This window comes from Herpailurus yagouaroundi, unplaced genomic scaffold (assembly GCF_014898765.1).
Source record: "Herpailurus yagouaroundi ecotype Mexico unplaced genomic scaffold, PumYag 142, whole genome shotgun sequence".
Taxonomy (NCBI): domain Eukaryota; kingdom Metazoa; phylum Chordata; class Mammalia; order Carnivora; family Felidae; genus Herpailurus; species Herpailurus yagouaroundi.
Window position 1 is genome coordinate 20362042 of NW_024412397.1, and position 16600 is coordinate 20378641.

Below are 16600 nucleotides of genomic sequence, written 5' to 3' on the forward strand. Positions count from 1 at the left end.
TCATCTTAATCTAAAATGGACTTATGGTGTTTTGACTTCCGCAATGCAGGTGGACAGCCACAGATTTGACTCTGTATCTACTTTGGTTATCTCCCCTGTTTTTCTTCCTGAATCTTCTGCTTCCAACCAGCTGCTCTTTTAAAAACCAAAGACAAGTATGAGAGGGACGGGGAGGAGGAAGGGGGGGAGAGGGAGACAGAGACAGAGAGAGAGGGAGATTTTTATGATCAGTGGGTAAAAATACCTGTCAGTCTCATAAGGTAGTTCCTTAGTGAATTTAGCATTTAATTATTAGTTTAGAGGGGATATCTTTGAGCTTAAGAGTTATTTAGCTAATTAACAAAATAAGTGCAAGATTTGGAGAACTCACTTTTCTGCTCTCTGGGTCCCCTGGGTTTCTGCCTTCAGCCCTACTTTTAGATTCATTCCAACATAACCCCCCTCCCTCAAATATTTAATTATTTGTTAAAGCTCAGAATTTCAGCTTCCTCTATGAGTCTCTATCCCCAAATTGCCCCCTGGTGGCTAGAAGGGAGAAAGACAAGATGGAGGATGGGGAAAAGGTAGATCATTCTGCCTCTTCATTTCTAATACATATTTCTCTCTAGGTATAATGGATACCAGTATAGTTCAGTCTTGTTGCAGACTAGCCCTGAATAGGGTAGTACATCGCTGTTTCCTTTTTTGAGTCATTTTGCCGCAGGGATTTCTCTTCCTGTTCTTGTTCCAGTTTCTTTTAGTCTCATTTTTGTTTCTACACACGTTGTGTTGACCAGAGCCTTTGTAACAGTACTAATGACACTGGGGTGAGTGAGTGAGACACACACACAGAGACTGAGAACAGGATAGCTGAAGACTGTACGTGCTGTCACTCCTTGTGCTGGCGTGAGCAGCACTGGGAAGGGCTGTGATTTTATAGGCAAGCTGATTAGCCAAGCACTTGTCACCTCCATGGCTGCTCATTGGCCTAGTGAGTGTGAGCATGCCATCTCATTGACAGCTGTCTGTTGTCAGAGGGCCATCTTTTCTCCTTTTCAGTGCGACTGAACACAACAGAGACATCTGCAGAGCTCTTTGCAGCTGTGACAGTGTTGCCCTGCCTGCCAGCCCTCTCACTCAGAAGGAGCATAATTGAAGAGCTCAGAAAAGAATATTAACCCATTGGCCATCTTGGTTTGGGATATTTTGGCAAGAAAACAAAGTGTCTCTTTTTGAGGTGACCACAGGTCTTTCTAGATAGAGGAAGACATGAGATCCAGTGTCATGACGAATTAGGCTAGTCGAGTGTAAAATGTCTTGGTAGTGATTGGCCAAGGGGTGGCAGCTGATCTGAGTATATGGAATAGGATGAGAGGTTCATCTTCAGGAAAGACCCAGTAGGGGCATATCTCAATTGTAGGACCTCCCCATTAGTGTCTTCTTTGAAGGTGACAGTGGCACATTTGACTTGTGTAACAGCAGTAGTCCTTGGGATATGTGTGCTTTTGGATGAAGTGTGGCTCTTGTTGTTTTCAAGCCAGATTTGACACTGCCCTGTTTGGGGCAGATTCCAGAATGTCCGTGAGATCAGAGCCTCTGCATTTCGTGCAGTGTGTTGCTAACGCTATAGAAATATGGGCTGCCTTTCTAGGACATTCCCTATAAACTGGAGATACCAAGTTGGACTTTTGTGATGGGGAAGTGGTTTAAATGTTTATGCAGACGTCAGCATGGGAGTCTGAATGTTTAATTCTTTGCTTCTTCATCATGGTGTCTTCCAATGCAGCTCTGTTTATTTGAACATCTATTAGAGCTGGTACCACATGGAGACATGCAGGGCTTGCTTTGGACTGTGTCACAGGGATGCTTCCTACATTTGGAAATGATTTAGTGGTATCTTAAGTTTAACAGGAGGGAATATTTTATTGTATTCATTTAAAAAAGTATTTAGAAAGGGAAAGTAGGGGGGAATATTGAATACATTGCTTTTTACTCTTTCCTTGCTTTATGCAGTTCCCCTCATTCATTCTTTGCAACTCAACAAGCCTTTGTCACTGAACCTGGGTGAGAAAGGAAGATCTGAGAAAACTTGACTAACTTGTTTCAGACTGTCTATACTTTAATGCTATGCAAATGGGAGATAGTATTAGAGAAAGTTAGTACCATTAAACTAGTTGGAGAAAATTCATCTAAGAAGACAAGAAAGACTCTTCTTCTCGGTTGTTGTGTTTAGACTAAGTTAGAAATAAATGAGCAAAATATTTTGAGTCTAGCATCTCCTAGACCAGGGGGTCAGATAACGGAGTTCTTACCCTGCCCCCAGTTGTACATAGCATCATTTTGAAGGCTCAGTTTCTCCTGAGGCGTGGTCTAGATGGTTTCTGAGATCCCCTTCCAGTTCCCCGGTGTCTGAGGTATCAGAATAGGTGATAAGAAAGGAGAATATCCACCAGTAGCCCTTAGAGATTTCAGAAATATTTGACATATTCCCAAAACAACAGCAACTCCTTGCCTTTGAGAAGAATAAGAAATGCAGAAAGTAGTCAAGGGATATACAGTTAGCCTCCATTAACTATTTTCTTCTTAATTTCTGTTTAATAGAAATGATAAATAATTTTCCTTTTTTTTTTAAGTTTAATGAAGGTGATGAGAGTAGGAAGAGAAGATAGAGTCAAATGGGACTGATGACTCACCTGCATGGTTATGATTCCTCTTGGAAGATGGTAGCTTTGTCCAAGATACTAGGAGAGCTGTATCAAGACCTTATGCTGCAACATTCAGTCCATTCTAAGACATTTTTTCACATTTTAACACCTCAGAAATTTATGGTATGCCAATTTAATTGGCAACTTTTTTCCTTCTTTGGTGGTAAATAGACAATGAACTCTGTACATCATGCCCGTTTCAGGAAGGAGGGAAGTACACACTAATACATCCTCACGTAGAAGGAATAGTCTGAAACCAATTTAACAACTGCTATAGCAGTTTTATAGCAGTTTCTTTTTCTAGAATTACTCCAGTTACATTGAGTCAGAAATGCCAGATATCTTTCCCAAAGGAAGGTCAAGAGTCGTTGCTAATTTCCAAGCTGGAACAATTCTCACCTAGTGCAGTATTAATCAAGGCTGTCAGTAAATCACTTAGACTTTATTTTTTTAAAAAAAAATTTTTTTTTTCAACGTTTATTTATTTTTGGACAGAGAGAGACAGAGCATGAATGGGGGAGGGGCAGAGAGAGAGGGAGACACAGAATCGGAAACAGGCTCCGGGCTCTGAGCCATCAGCCCAGAGCCCGACGCGGGGCTCGAACTCACGGACCGCGAGATCGTGACCGGCTGAAGTCGGACGCTTAACCGACTGCGCCACCCAGGCGCCCCATAGACTTTATTTTTTTCACAGACTTTTAGAGTTTGTTGATGCTTTAGAGATACTCAAATTCCAAATTCTCATTTCATGGATGAGTAAATGGAGGTACAGGAAGTCTCTTGCCCAGGGCTCCATTTAGATAGAACCTGGGTGGCCAGATGCTCATTTTTGACATTCTCACCTCTAAGCTCCATACAGTGTAAGGAGAATGGGATTAACCACATAACGGGTATTCTGTGTATCTTTTGCTTGTACATCTGGGTGTTACACTTTATTTATAGGAGTGAATATGGTTGGATTCCATTGGTTCGTGTCTCTGAATGCTACACTTGTTTTACTGCCTGCTATACTTTTAAATTCATAGGTGATTTAGCAAGGGACGAAAGCCAAACTTGTCATATACAGTTTAATGTATACCACACTCTGTGCTACAGTAACACCATTTGATCATCTTTCGGTAAATTATGCGATTGTTGAGACTGTCCAAGCAGTAGGCAACTCAAAGGCACAGCATAAGCTGGCGCTGCCTTAGCAAGTTTAGCATAAAAATTGTTGGTACAGCTGAAGTTACAGTGACTTACTGAGGTCTTGGCCTGGTTTTGTTATTTCTCCACACTGGGGTGTTTTCACTTTTGAAATGTGCATCTGGATTTAGTTTTTTTTTCTTAAAAAACAAAAAACAAAAAACAAGCCCTTTAAGGTCTTTAAATGTCAACACACTTGGAACACATTACATATTAGTATCATATATATTCATTTATTAAACATTGATGTAAGTAACATTTTTAAAGTTAGTAGTGATTTCCCAAGACACTACACCCTATTTGCTTCAAAATTGATTGGATGAGAAGAGAGTTGAATCTTAATTATTTATTTTTAGTCAGTTACTGTGCAATTTTAAAAATAAAGGGATTTTGTTTCAAGTCTCTCATTGAAAGAGATGTTGTAATGCTAACAACTTTAAGTTTGAAATTATTCCAGCCTTATAACTTTTAATTTTGTTTTTACTAGCTCTGTTGATGTATAATTGACAAATAAAATTGTATATATTTAGAATATACAGCTAGCCGATGATTTGATAAACATATACATTGTGAAATATTTATCATAATTGACTTAATTAACAGCCATCTCCTCACAGTTATTTTATTTACGTGGTGGAATGCTTAAGATCTACACTTAGCAAATTTTTTAAAAAAAGTTTTTTTGATGTTCACTTATTTTTGAGACAGACAGACAGAGTGCAAACAGGAGAGGGGCAGAGAAAGAGGGAGATACAGAACCCGAAGCAGGCTCCAGGCTGTGAGCTGTCAGTACAGAGCTTGATGCAGGGCTCAAACCCATGAGCCTTTGACCTTAGGCTCAGGTCATGATGCTCAACTGAGTGAGCCACCCAGGCACCCCTACGCTTAGCAAATTTTAGGTAAACAATGCAGTATTATTAACTGTAGTCACCATGCTGTACATTAGATTCTCAGAACTTACTCATCTTATAACTGAAAGTTTTGCCCTTTGATGTCTCCCCATTTCCTCCCCACCGTTCCACACCCCTGGCAATCACCAATCTTGTCTCTGTTTCTATGAGTTCAGCACTTTATAAAAACAATTCCACATATAAGTGATACCATATAGTGTTTGTCTTTCTTCGTCTGGCTTATTCCACTAAGCATGATGCCCTCCAGATTTGTCCATATTATCATAAATGGCAGGATTTCCTTCTTTTCACATGGCTGAATAATATTCTAGTGTGTGTGTGTGTGTGTGTGTGTGTGTGTGTGTGAGCGCACACGCACATGTGCATGTGCGTTCCTGCCATATTTTCTTTATTCGTTCATCTGTTGATGATCACTTTATCTGGACTATCGCAAATAATGCTGTATGAACATGTGAGTATAGATATCTTCTTAAGATAGTGATTCTGTGTCCTTTGAATCTATACTCAGAAGTGGGATTGCTGGATCATATGGTAGTGCTATATTTAATTTTCTGAGGTGCCTCCATACTGTTTTCCCAAGTGGCTACACCAGTTTATATTCCCACTAACAGTGACCAAGGGCCCCCTTTCCTCCACACCCTCATCAACATTTGCTATCTCCTGCCCTCTTTATACTTGCCATTCTAACAGGTGTGAGGTGTGCTCTCTTATTGTGGTTTTGATTTGTGTGTCTCTGATGATGAGTGACGCTGAGCACGTTTTCAGATACCTATGGCCGTTTGCTTTAATCAGATTGTTTGCTTTCTTGCTGTTGAGTTGTGTAAGTGCCTTATATATTTTGTATATTAACTCCTTATGAAATGCAATATTTTCTTCCAGTTCTGTAGATTGCCTTTGTATTTTGTTGATGGTACCCTTTGCTGTGCCGAAACTTTTTAGTTTGATGTAGTCCCACTTGTTTATTTAAGCTTTTGTTGCCTGTGCTTTTGGTGCCATATCCAAAAAAGTCCTTTTGCCAGTATATCTGTCAAGGAGCTTTTGTTCTGTGTTTCTAGGAGTTTTATGGTCTTCAAGTCTTATTTAAATAAGTCTTTAATTTACTTCAAGTTAATTTTTGTGAGTGGTATAAGATGTAAGTCCAGTTTTACTCTTTTGTGAGTGGATATCTGGTTTTTCTGACACCATTTATGGAAGAGAATGCCCTTTCCTCATGATGTCTTCTTGGCACCCTGGCTAAGTATCATTTGACCGCATATGCTTGGGTTTATTTCTGGGCTCTTTATTCTGTTCCATTGGTTTATGTGTCTGTTTTAATGCCAGCACCAAGTTGTTTTGATTGCTATAGCTTTGTAACATATTTTGAAATCAGGAAATGTGATGCCTCCAACATTGTTCTTCTTCTTCCAAGATTGCTTAAGCTATTCAGAATCTGTTGTGATTCCATACGTATTTTAAGATTGATGCTTACCTAACTTTAATGTTGATAAATGAGGGTAAGATGATTAAAAACCATCATTCTAGAAATCACACAGAATACCAGGATTAATAATCAAAGGAATAGCTTCAGAATTTAAAAATTCACACATAGTTCCTTAAGTAATTTAGTCTTTAAGAACTGAAACTGGCAAGTATCTTATGAAGAAGGAGAGCTACTAGTCAAATATTCAGGAATTTTGTAGGCTAGCTGTTAAACCATTGGTAGCTTGAAATCAACTGCAGTGGGAGGATTTGCACCATGGACACCACTCCAAGGATAAAGAACTGACATCAATATCTATTACTGATGCTGTTGTTATTAATTCAGTTTTCAAAATGTTTAGGTTCTAGTTTTCTGGAGTAAACATGTTGAAATTGACCAGAAACCTGAGTAAAGTAACTATTTTGAATTTTTTTTTTTCAACGTTTATTTATTTTTGGGACAGAGAGAGACAGAGCATGAACGGGGGAGGGGCAGAGAGAGAGGGAGACACAGAATCAGAAACAGGCTCCATGCTCTGAGCCATCAGCCCAGAGCCCGACGCGGGGCTCGAACTCCCGGACCGCGAGATTGTGACCTGGCTGAAGTCGGACGCTTAACCGACTGCGCCACCCAGGCGCCCCAAAGTAACTATTTTGTAATAAAGATTGAATTGATCCATGCTCTTGAGGGATGAATCAGCTCTCGAGGCCTGGTTCCCTTTCCCATCTTCCCTTATCCCGGTGAATTTCCTGCCTTTCCTCAAGCAGGCTTTCTGACATGGAGGCCTCCTCTGTTTCGCAGGGACACAACCGCTCCTCAGTGCTCCTGGATCTCTTTTTGCCTCTTCTGGAGATCTCTGCTCCCCGATCACGTGTGATTATTGTCCATGGGTTTGCTCCTCCTCCACACTACAGAGCCCGCAATGGACTGTTTCTTATTTGTGCAGACACATCGTCTAATGTACAACCCGGTTGACAAGCTTGAATTGATAAATTATTCTGTGTTATGTACCATGTGGATTTGAATATTTTGCATCCTTTTCTGCCTTCCTCTTCCCACCCACCTGGCACCCCCAAGTTGCTACTTCTTAAAAAGATAGGAAAAAAGTGGCTTGTACTTTCCTACATTTATGTTTTGATACAAATAACTGTTACTGGTAAATTTAGTCACAATTAGACTAAACATGTTATTTGAAAGAGGGAGTCTCATCTAATGAATAGAAATGAAATAGATCAGAAATTGTTACATAACTGAGAACGTGTCATCTTTTGTGAATAGAAAATTGAGATAATTTTAGTACTAGGTTAGTTTTGTAAGAGACATTTTGAGCCTACATTGAAGCAACTTATGTGGTTCTCAACCTAGTCTCTGTTCAAAAGACCAATTTCCTTGTTTCACCTGTTTGAAACAGTCCTTCTTTGTGTTAACCTATTCTTGCTTATGCATGCTAGTGTGGATAGCTAAGACTTAACATTAAATCTGCTTCCCATATGAAGGAGTTTTCTAGTGCTGTTAATAAATATCATAGTTTTCTGGGTATTATGTGTAAGGATAGAGGAAGAGTTTCATGTATATTAGATATTCCACGGTTTGGGCTACTTCACTACATGTGGGTAAAAGTCATACACAAGGGATGCATGGGGTTAGGGGATAGGGTGCAGCCTTTAAATCGGTCCTCCTAGCTCCATTAGCCACATGTCTTGTCTGGGGCAAGTTATTTAAACTTACTAAACTCTACTGTCTTCCCTACCTATGAAATAGTATTAATATTAACACCTTCTTCATAGGATTTTGCAAGAATTAAATAATTTTATATATGTAGCACATTTAGAAGAGTCTGGTCATGGAATGTGCTCAAAAATATTGGCTATGATTATTATAAAACTGAAAGGTTAGTCAAGCTATAACTCACCTTTAACTTTTTGGTGGTCAAGAGTGAGTAGTATCTTCAAATAGGTAAAATCTGTGGGCCAAGTATTCTTAGTGAAACATTTCATTTTGGTGTAGCTTATAAATTTGGTAATATTAATTTGTCTCTGTAATTTCCTACTGAGGTAGGTATTCTTTCTCTCTCCCTCTCTATTTTATAAAAAAAAAAAAATTCCAAAGCCTAATTTTATGTCAAAAGAAAATAACATATAAACTTAATAAAATGTTATGTGGTCTTTCTAGTCTACAGAGTAAGAGAAAGAAAATAATCTTTTTAGAGCTACAGAGTAGTTCATGGTGGCCAGGGTTAGGCCCTCTGCCCCCTGGACATAATGTGTCTTGTTTTACAAAACAATGCCAGGTTTAACACAGTACAGAATTTCCCTTGATTTGAAATGTTAGCAGCATTTATTGAATTATTTTTGTAGATGTTCAGTACCCTCTATAAAATACAGCTTTCCTCTTAAAAGAATGATAGATGTGGAGGACACATAATCAGGTCCCACTCATTAGACACTGGTAACATGATGGGGTTTAAAGTCCTTCTTGAAATAACCAGGTTGGCGTGGTGAAAGCTACGAGACTTCAGTAGGCTCTTTGATGACTTTATGGGATATACCCCAGGGGCTATTTGTATCCGTTAAATGTAAGCATAATTATTTGAAATATCACTTGTTCCCACTTACGCTTGACTCTGATTCCTATTTTTCCTGAAAATAATAAGATAAAGTGAATCATTTCATACTATATTCCAAGAGAAAGATGCCCATCGGGTAGAGGGAAAGTTTAGGGATTACCCTCAAGAGTGGCTTGTTTTATAGTTATCATATTTAGGGTTAAGTAAGACTAGGAGGAATCTGATAGTGATGTGTTCTTGTTCATTGAAACAAGAGTTGCCCACTCTCCAGTATTTTGCCTTCTATCCTCAAACAGAGAAGGCATTTTATCCCTTAGCTCTCATTGGGCACCTCTTTCTACATTTTAGTAATATTAAGCTCACCAAGTGAATCAGAGGCTCTGGATCAGTCAGACCGTGTTGGTGGACAGTCGCTTAATTGAAAAATATGGATGAGACCTAAGGACTGGTGGGCAGGCAGTCGCTGTCAAAGTGTGAGGCTTTCGGTTTTACAGTTTACTGACGCTTGGAGTTTAGTGTTTCCCAAGCTTGTTGTACCTTTCTTCCTGAACGACATTGATGAAAGGGTGGAGGTAGCCAAGTCCTTGCTAAAATTCTCGCAGGAAAGCTGAAGTCTTAAATGACTATGTGAAACAATGGTTTCCATAGCATCTATTAAAAAAAGACTTGATGAACTCTTTGGTGGTGAAACCTCCATGCTGTGATTCGGGTTAAATGTCAGGGGCATACTGAGGTTCCCCAGGGTCGTTTCCCCATTGGCATCTAAGATGTGCCCACACAGGTTAACTAGCCTGGCTGTGGAATAAGAATGGGTGGCACTGGCCTGCCAAAGTAAAGTCTAGGAAAGTGGGATGGGATTAAGCGCGGGCAAGTGGACAAGAAGGCCCTTCAACTCTGAAGAGCCATTAGGAAAGCCACGGTTTTGAGTGGAAATGGAGAAATGGCACCTCTCCTTCAGATACTTAAGTTTGAGCAGGAGACAAAGAAAAGTGACGGGCTTCGTGTTGTGAAAAGAAGAGTTTTGTGAATAGAAGTCAGAGTCCAGATTCTAGGCCTGTTTCTGACTTAGCGTGTTAGTGTGGTTGCAGGCATCCCGACAGCCTCACCTTCTTCCGAGCCTCAAAATACACTCCGCTACACTTGCATAGCATTTTCTTCCCTTACGCTCATGTCTGCAAAAAATAGTGTGAATTAATACATGAATACATTCTTAAGAATTCACACACTTAAGTACACTAAGGAACATATAAAAGAGATAATGGTATTGCATCGATAGATTAATATGGAGAGAATTGCTTTAGTGTATAATACAAAAACGTGCTATATAAGAAATTTCTCTCTTCCCACCCCATGTTTACAAGGATTTACTGTGGCTTCAGTAAAATCTATACTTTCTAAAAATGTTACTATTAATTTTATTCTTAGGTATGTTTAAAGTTTATTTATTTTGCGAGAGAGTGTGAGAGCAAGAGTGAGAGAATGAGCACATGAGAAAGTAGGGGGAGGGCAGAGAGACCCAGACAGAGAGAATCCCAAGCAAGGTGCAGAGCCCGAGCCTGACACAGGACTCGATCCCATGAACTGTGAGATCACGACCGGAGCCAAAATCAACAGTCTAAAGCTCAACTGACTGAGCCACCTTAGGTATTTTTTTAAAATACCTAAATACGCCCCTTAGGTATTTTTTTAAAAAAGGATTTTTTTTTCCATTGCAATTTAATTGGTTACCTGATACATAAAAAAGTGTTTTTTTTTTAATTTTTTTTTTAATGTTGATCTATAACCCATGACATTATAGAACTTTCTTACTAGCTTTTGATAGTTTTTGTTGTTAAGATTCTCTAGGAAGAAAATCATTGGCAAATATTGACAACGTTGTCTAGTAGATTCTCTTTCCAGTTTATTTCCCTCGTCCTAATGTACTAGCAAAGACTTCCAGTGATTATTAAAAGAATAGTGGGAATACAGATCAGCGTTCCCTTTTCTGACTTGGGTCCCAAATATTCTAGTGCTTCATCTTTAAATAAACAGGCTTCTAGTAGATTAGAAAAACTTTCTTATGATCTGTGACTTCTTAAGATGAATGTGTTGCATGTGTGTGTGTGTGTGTGTGTGGACAGACTAAAGCCGTATATGTGTGTGTGTGTGTGTGTGTATATAGGTATGTATTTGAGGTATACTTAGCCATATATATATAGGTATATATAGCCATGTATATATAGACTATATATATAGTATATATGTGTGTGTGTATATATGTATATATATATATATATATATATAGGTATGTATTTAAAACTTGGAAGTTATACTAAGAAATTCTTGATGAACCCTGCTTTGCCATCTTGTATAAAATTTTGTATTTTATATATTTTTGTAAGTTATATACATTTATATTATATTTAAAATTTTATATAAACTGCGCAAAACAGGGCTTAATATAAAATGGAAAACGGTTTATCCCAGAAATTTTGTGGCCAAATTCAGCGTGCCCCATGTTATCTTGGGATTTTGTTTCCTTGTTCTGTCTGGAGACAAAGTAGCCTGTCATTTTCTTTTTTGTGTTACTTTGCCTAGTTGACATCTCGCCTTTATGCTGCTTACGTCGAATGCATCAGAAAATTTACCTACTTTTTTCCGCACCATAAAATAGCTTATGTAAAACAAATTTTTGACATTTGGGAAAAAGTGCCCGGGGCTGTTTTCTTTAGAGCTGGATTTGTTACTAACTTTTGAATTCCAAATTCTGTGTGTCAGTTGTGACAGTATATATTGTCCTAGGAAACATCCATTTTTCCAGACTTTATAATTTATTGCACAAAATTATACATATTGTTCTCTTGCAGTAAAAAAAATTCTTTATCTTTAAGAGTTTTATTCAGATACAGTTTGTAATGTTGTTGACTTGTGTTTTCTCTTTTTCTTTCTCTCTGTTTTTCCTTCTCTTAGACTTGCCAGAGGTTTGTCTTTTCTTTGGTATTTTCAATGAACTTTCTTTTGTTTTTATTGATAATCTACATTTTATTTTTACTTCATAATTTTTTTAAATGTTAATTATTGACTTTTTTGTAGCATTTGAACTTTTTCTAATTTTTTACATTGTATGTCTAGTTCATTTAATTTTTATTTGTTACGTTTTCTAATATGCAAGTTCAGGCTGTAATTTTTCATTTGATTACTACTTCGGTTGCATCTCGTAGATGTTTGTATACCCCGCTGCCAATCAGTTTTTTGTGTTGTTTAAATGTCATTTTTAAATTCCTCATTAGCCCAAGAGTTATTTAAAATCCAGTTTTAAAATTTCTACTTCAATAAAGTGTTTTTCATTGTGTTGGTGTAAGTATGATTTATTTTTAATTTTTTGTTTTACTGCATTTTGGGTGGGGAAGTGGCATGGGTGTTTCCTACTCTGGGGTGATTCGGCGAGATTTTTGTCTGTGACTTTATCCGCTATCGGTTTTTGAACATTCCATATGCATTGGGAAAAGAATGAATATTCTGTCTTCTCTATTTTAATAGATTAATAGTGTCTTACTTATTTCCAGTCTACTTGCTTTAAATTTCTGAGATTTGTTCCAGTCTTCCACTTTGATTACGGATCTATCAATTTCTCATGTATTCATTTTTAAAAATATACCTCCAGGCTATGTCATAGACATTAGAGGTTCATGAATGTTTTATACTTTTGGTGGGCTAGAAGTTTCATCAATATGAAGTACCTTTCTATTTTCTTTTTATTAATTTTGGGTTGACTTTCAACAGTTAGTTGCCATACATGCTTTTTTGTAAATTTTATCTTACATATATTTTGTATCTTTTTATTTTTCATATTCTATGTCTGATTTACTCTTGGTGATTTCTTATACACAATGTGAGAGCCTGTAACTGTAATTTAATTAAGAAATAGAATATCAATGGGGCGCCTGGGTGGCGTAGTCGGTTAAGTGTCCGACTTCAGCCAGGTCACGATCTCGCGGTCCGTGAGTTCAAGCCCCGCGTCGGGCTCTGGGCTGATGGCTCAGAGCCTGGAGCCTGTTTCCGATTCTGTGTCTCCCTCTCTCTCTGCCCCTCCCCCGTTCATGCTCTGTCTCTCTCTGTCCCAAAAATAAAAAATAAATAAACATTGAAAAAAAAAAAGAAATAGAATATCAAAATAAACACCACAGTATAAGGTTACATATATAGTCATTAAAATACCTTGCCATGTTCTTTTTCTTGCCATGTTCATTTTTATATTTTCCAAGTTTTCTTGCTTAATCCCTTTCTTTTCTTGGCTTCATCACATTGCTTTTGTTTTATTCCTTTGCTCCTTTTTCCTTCTAATGTTATGAGAATTATACATTATATTTTTCCTTCTAAAAGTTACTCTTTTTTGAAATTACTCTTTCATTTAAAAATTTTTTTTAATGTTTACTTATTTTTGAGAGAGAGCGAGAGACAGAGTGTGAGTGGGAGAGGGACAGAGAGAGATGGAGACACAGAATCTGAAACATGCTCCAGGCTCTGAGCCTGATGCGGGGCTCGAACTCACAAACCGGGAGATTATGGCCTGAGCTGAAATCGGACACTTAAAACGACTGAGCCACCCAGGTGCCCCACCCCTACTCTTTCATTTTTAATGCACATATTTAAAATTATGTTTTTCTAATAAAGTCTAGAATTGGTTAGTATGTATATATTTCCTGAACAAGAATCAATCTTTTTTAAAATTTCTATTTATTTTTTTATTTTTGAGAGAGTGAGTGGGGGAAGGGGGATGAGGGAGGGAGGGGGAGGGAGAGAGAGAGAGAGAGAGGAGAGAGAGAGAGAGAGAGAGAGAGAGAGAGAGAGAATATCAAACAAGCTCCACACTCACCTTGGAGACTGACACAGGGCTCAGTCCCCCCAACCCTGAGATCATGACCTGAGCTAAAATCAAGAGTCAGACACTCAACCAACTGAGCTGTCCAGGTGCCCCCCTTTTTTTTTTTTTTTTTTTTTTTAATCTTAGCACTTTCTTAATTCCCCCATTTCTCCTTTTACTCATCTCCTTTACCCCCCAACATGTTGAGATCAATAGACTTCCTACTAGATTTTTCTTTTTTTATTGTATCAATAATCACAAAGACTCTACTCTAGGGTTTCTTTGCCACAACTTACTTTTTCTTGTGGACCATTACATTTCTCTTTTGCTTTTTTTGTCATTGTGTGGTTACACATCTTATATGCAATTCTTTGAGAAGTTGGAGGGTATAAATTTTTCAGAATTGTTACATTTTCTATATTGTCTTTACTTTGACCAGCTTTTTTAATGCAACTTGGCTAGATATGAAATTTAGATATGTGTTCTAAACTCACATGTTCCTTTTTTCCATCTCATTTTTGCCCTGACATGTGTAGCCACACTAAGTACAGCACTTCACTCACTCACTGATTATTGTATCAGAACCCTTCTAGCTCCATTTATGTACTGACCCCAGGTTCGGAGCACCCTGGACTTAGCTCTTTTTCCTTGCAGTCTTCTAGCTTTGCTTATGATTCATTCTTTTTTTCCCATTACATAACCAATCCATCTACTTTTATCTTTCAAGAACAATTCAAACACTATAGTCCATTGAAGGCACACTTTCTTATTTTTCAGCACTTACTGATAGACACACACACACACACACACACACACACACACACGTACAAACACACGATGATTTATGAGGTGTGGGGCTGGAGAGAGTAGAAGCGTGTGTTCATCATCACAAGCCAGTCCCTACATAGAACTTAAAAAAATTATTGTGATAAAAAACACTTAAGGTAAAATTTACCATCTTAGCCATTTCTAATTGTACATAGTTACATAGTACTGTTACGTATACTTACCTTGTTGGTCAACCAGTCCCTGTAACTTTTTCATCTTGCAAAATTGAAACTCTGCACCCATTGGACAACAGATCTTCATTCTCCCCCATTCTCCAGGCCCTGGCAACCACCATACAATTTGTATGAATTTGAGTAACATAGGTACCTCACATAAGTAGACCTATACCATATTTGTCTTCTCTCACTTAGTGTAATGTCCTCAGGGTTCATCCATGTAGTAGCATGTGTCAGAATTTTGCTCATTTTTAAAGCTGAAAAATATTCCATTGTATGTACATGTCACATTTCATTTATCTGTTCAGCCATCGAGGGGCACTCCAGCTGCTTCCACCTCTTGGATATTGTGCTGCTCTGAACAAAAATATGCCTGCATAGAATTGTATGCATTCTAAATGCCTTTAGATACAGTAAAAAAGGGGATACTGATATTATCATCATTTTATGAATCAGAAAACTGAGAAGTTACTCATTTATTTTTTATTCATTTATTCTTTCATTCATGTGTCCATTGTTAAACCCAGTTATTAAACATATATTGACTATCTGCTATATATAAGTAGTGCTATGTGCCAACAGCGCAAAGACCTCAACTTCTAGGACCTTCCAGTTGAAGGTGGAGGCACGTGGGTCACAACATAGACTTGAAGCCATAATTTCAGCCTCAGGTGATTTTCTGCATCATGCATACTTGAGACACACGCTAGGTACAGGGGAACTTGAGGAAAGGCATCTCTGTATCAGACTGATAATTGTAGAGAGACTTCCCAACTAAAGTATTGCCATTCATTAAAATTCATATTGTAAATGTAGGCGTAGATTGACTGCTCTGTTCCCACCATCTGGTATGGTTCCTGGCCTCTGGTCAGCATTTAACCAGAATGAGTGAAAAAAGAGTTTTCTTCTTGACTGTCACCGTGGCACTCCTTTTACACTAATGTATGGTCTTGGGGACTAGGTATGACAGATGCTCCATGGGTATCATTTCTTTACTCCTCCAAGCAACTCCATGAACTGGGCCAGTTTTCTCCATTCCACAGATGAAGAGGCTGCAGTTAGGGCATGTGCTGTAGCTTATCTAAGAAGCCTGGATCCTGGTCCCTCTTCCTCACCTTGAAGGCAAGACCCTTCATGGTTCGTTGGCTGCTCTATCCAGATTATTTTGACCTTTGTTTTCAAACTCTTTCTTGCCCTCTGAACATCTTATTCCTACCAACACAGAGTATCCAAAACTCATGAAGGAAACATAACTTTCTGCCTCTTGCAAGAGGTATCAAGAAGCATGAAGCAGTCAAAATGGAGGGTAAAGACGAAACCTCAGAAGTAATACCAAAATGGCTGGTTACACCATACATGAGTAAGACTGGACACAGCCTTTCTATGCGGCTCATTCAGTTGGACCCTCATTACCCATTCAGGTTTGAATCAGGACAGGTTAATGTCACTTAAAATATTTCAATTCAGTGCAAAGATTATAAGAAGAAAGGAAACATTCCCAAACAAGCATGGAGCATATTACAAAACATTCTCAAGTTATTTGTAAAAGAAAACACATTTTGCAATGTAGCCCTTACATAACTTCCATTCCTTCTCTTCCCTCTCTGTTCTGTGTTCATTATTTCCCTACCTAGTAACTGGCCCTTAATTAATACTCCCTTTGCTTGATTCACAGCTCTCTAGTTGATCTTCTTGCCCGGCAAATTGTTATATTTTATTCTTATCTAGCAACACTATTTTATCCCTTTCTTCACACACTGTACATGTAATTAGATCTCTGAGCTCTGAGGTTTGCTGGACAGTTGTCATTTGCACTGCTTGCACATTCAGAGTGTACTAAAACCTGTGGGGAAAAGATCTGCATGGTGAGTGGCCTACTCTGAATTAGAACCTTCCTAAGGTGTCAACTGAGACTCTTTGCATTTCTGCTCAGTTGATTAAATTCTCC

At 38.2% G+C, this 16600-nt stretch overlaps 1 protein-coding gene and 1 long non-coding RNA gene across 31 annotated transcripts in view; one reads left to right on the forward strand and one right to left on the reverse strand.

Annotated features, from left to right (window-relative positions):
* The window catches only part of TCF4 (transcription factor 4), a 354315-nt gene that overhangs the window by 196550 nt on the left and 141165 nt on the right, over positions 1 to 16600 (forward strand). The window lies entirely within an intron of this gene.
* LOC121032901 (uncharacterized) lies at positions 5475 to 11755 on the reverse strand. Its single transcript, XR_005791589.1, has 3 exons — positions 11388 to 11755; positions 9936 to 9939; positions 5475 to 5486 (listed from the first exon to the last, which is right to left on the reverse strand). It is a non-coding gene; the product is annotated as an uncharacterized LOC121032901 (long non-coding RNA).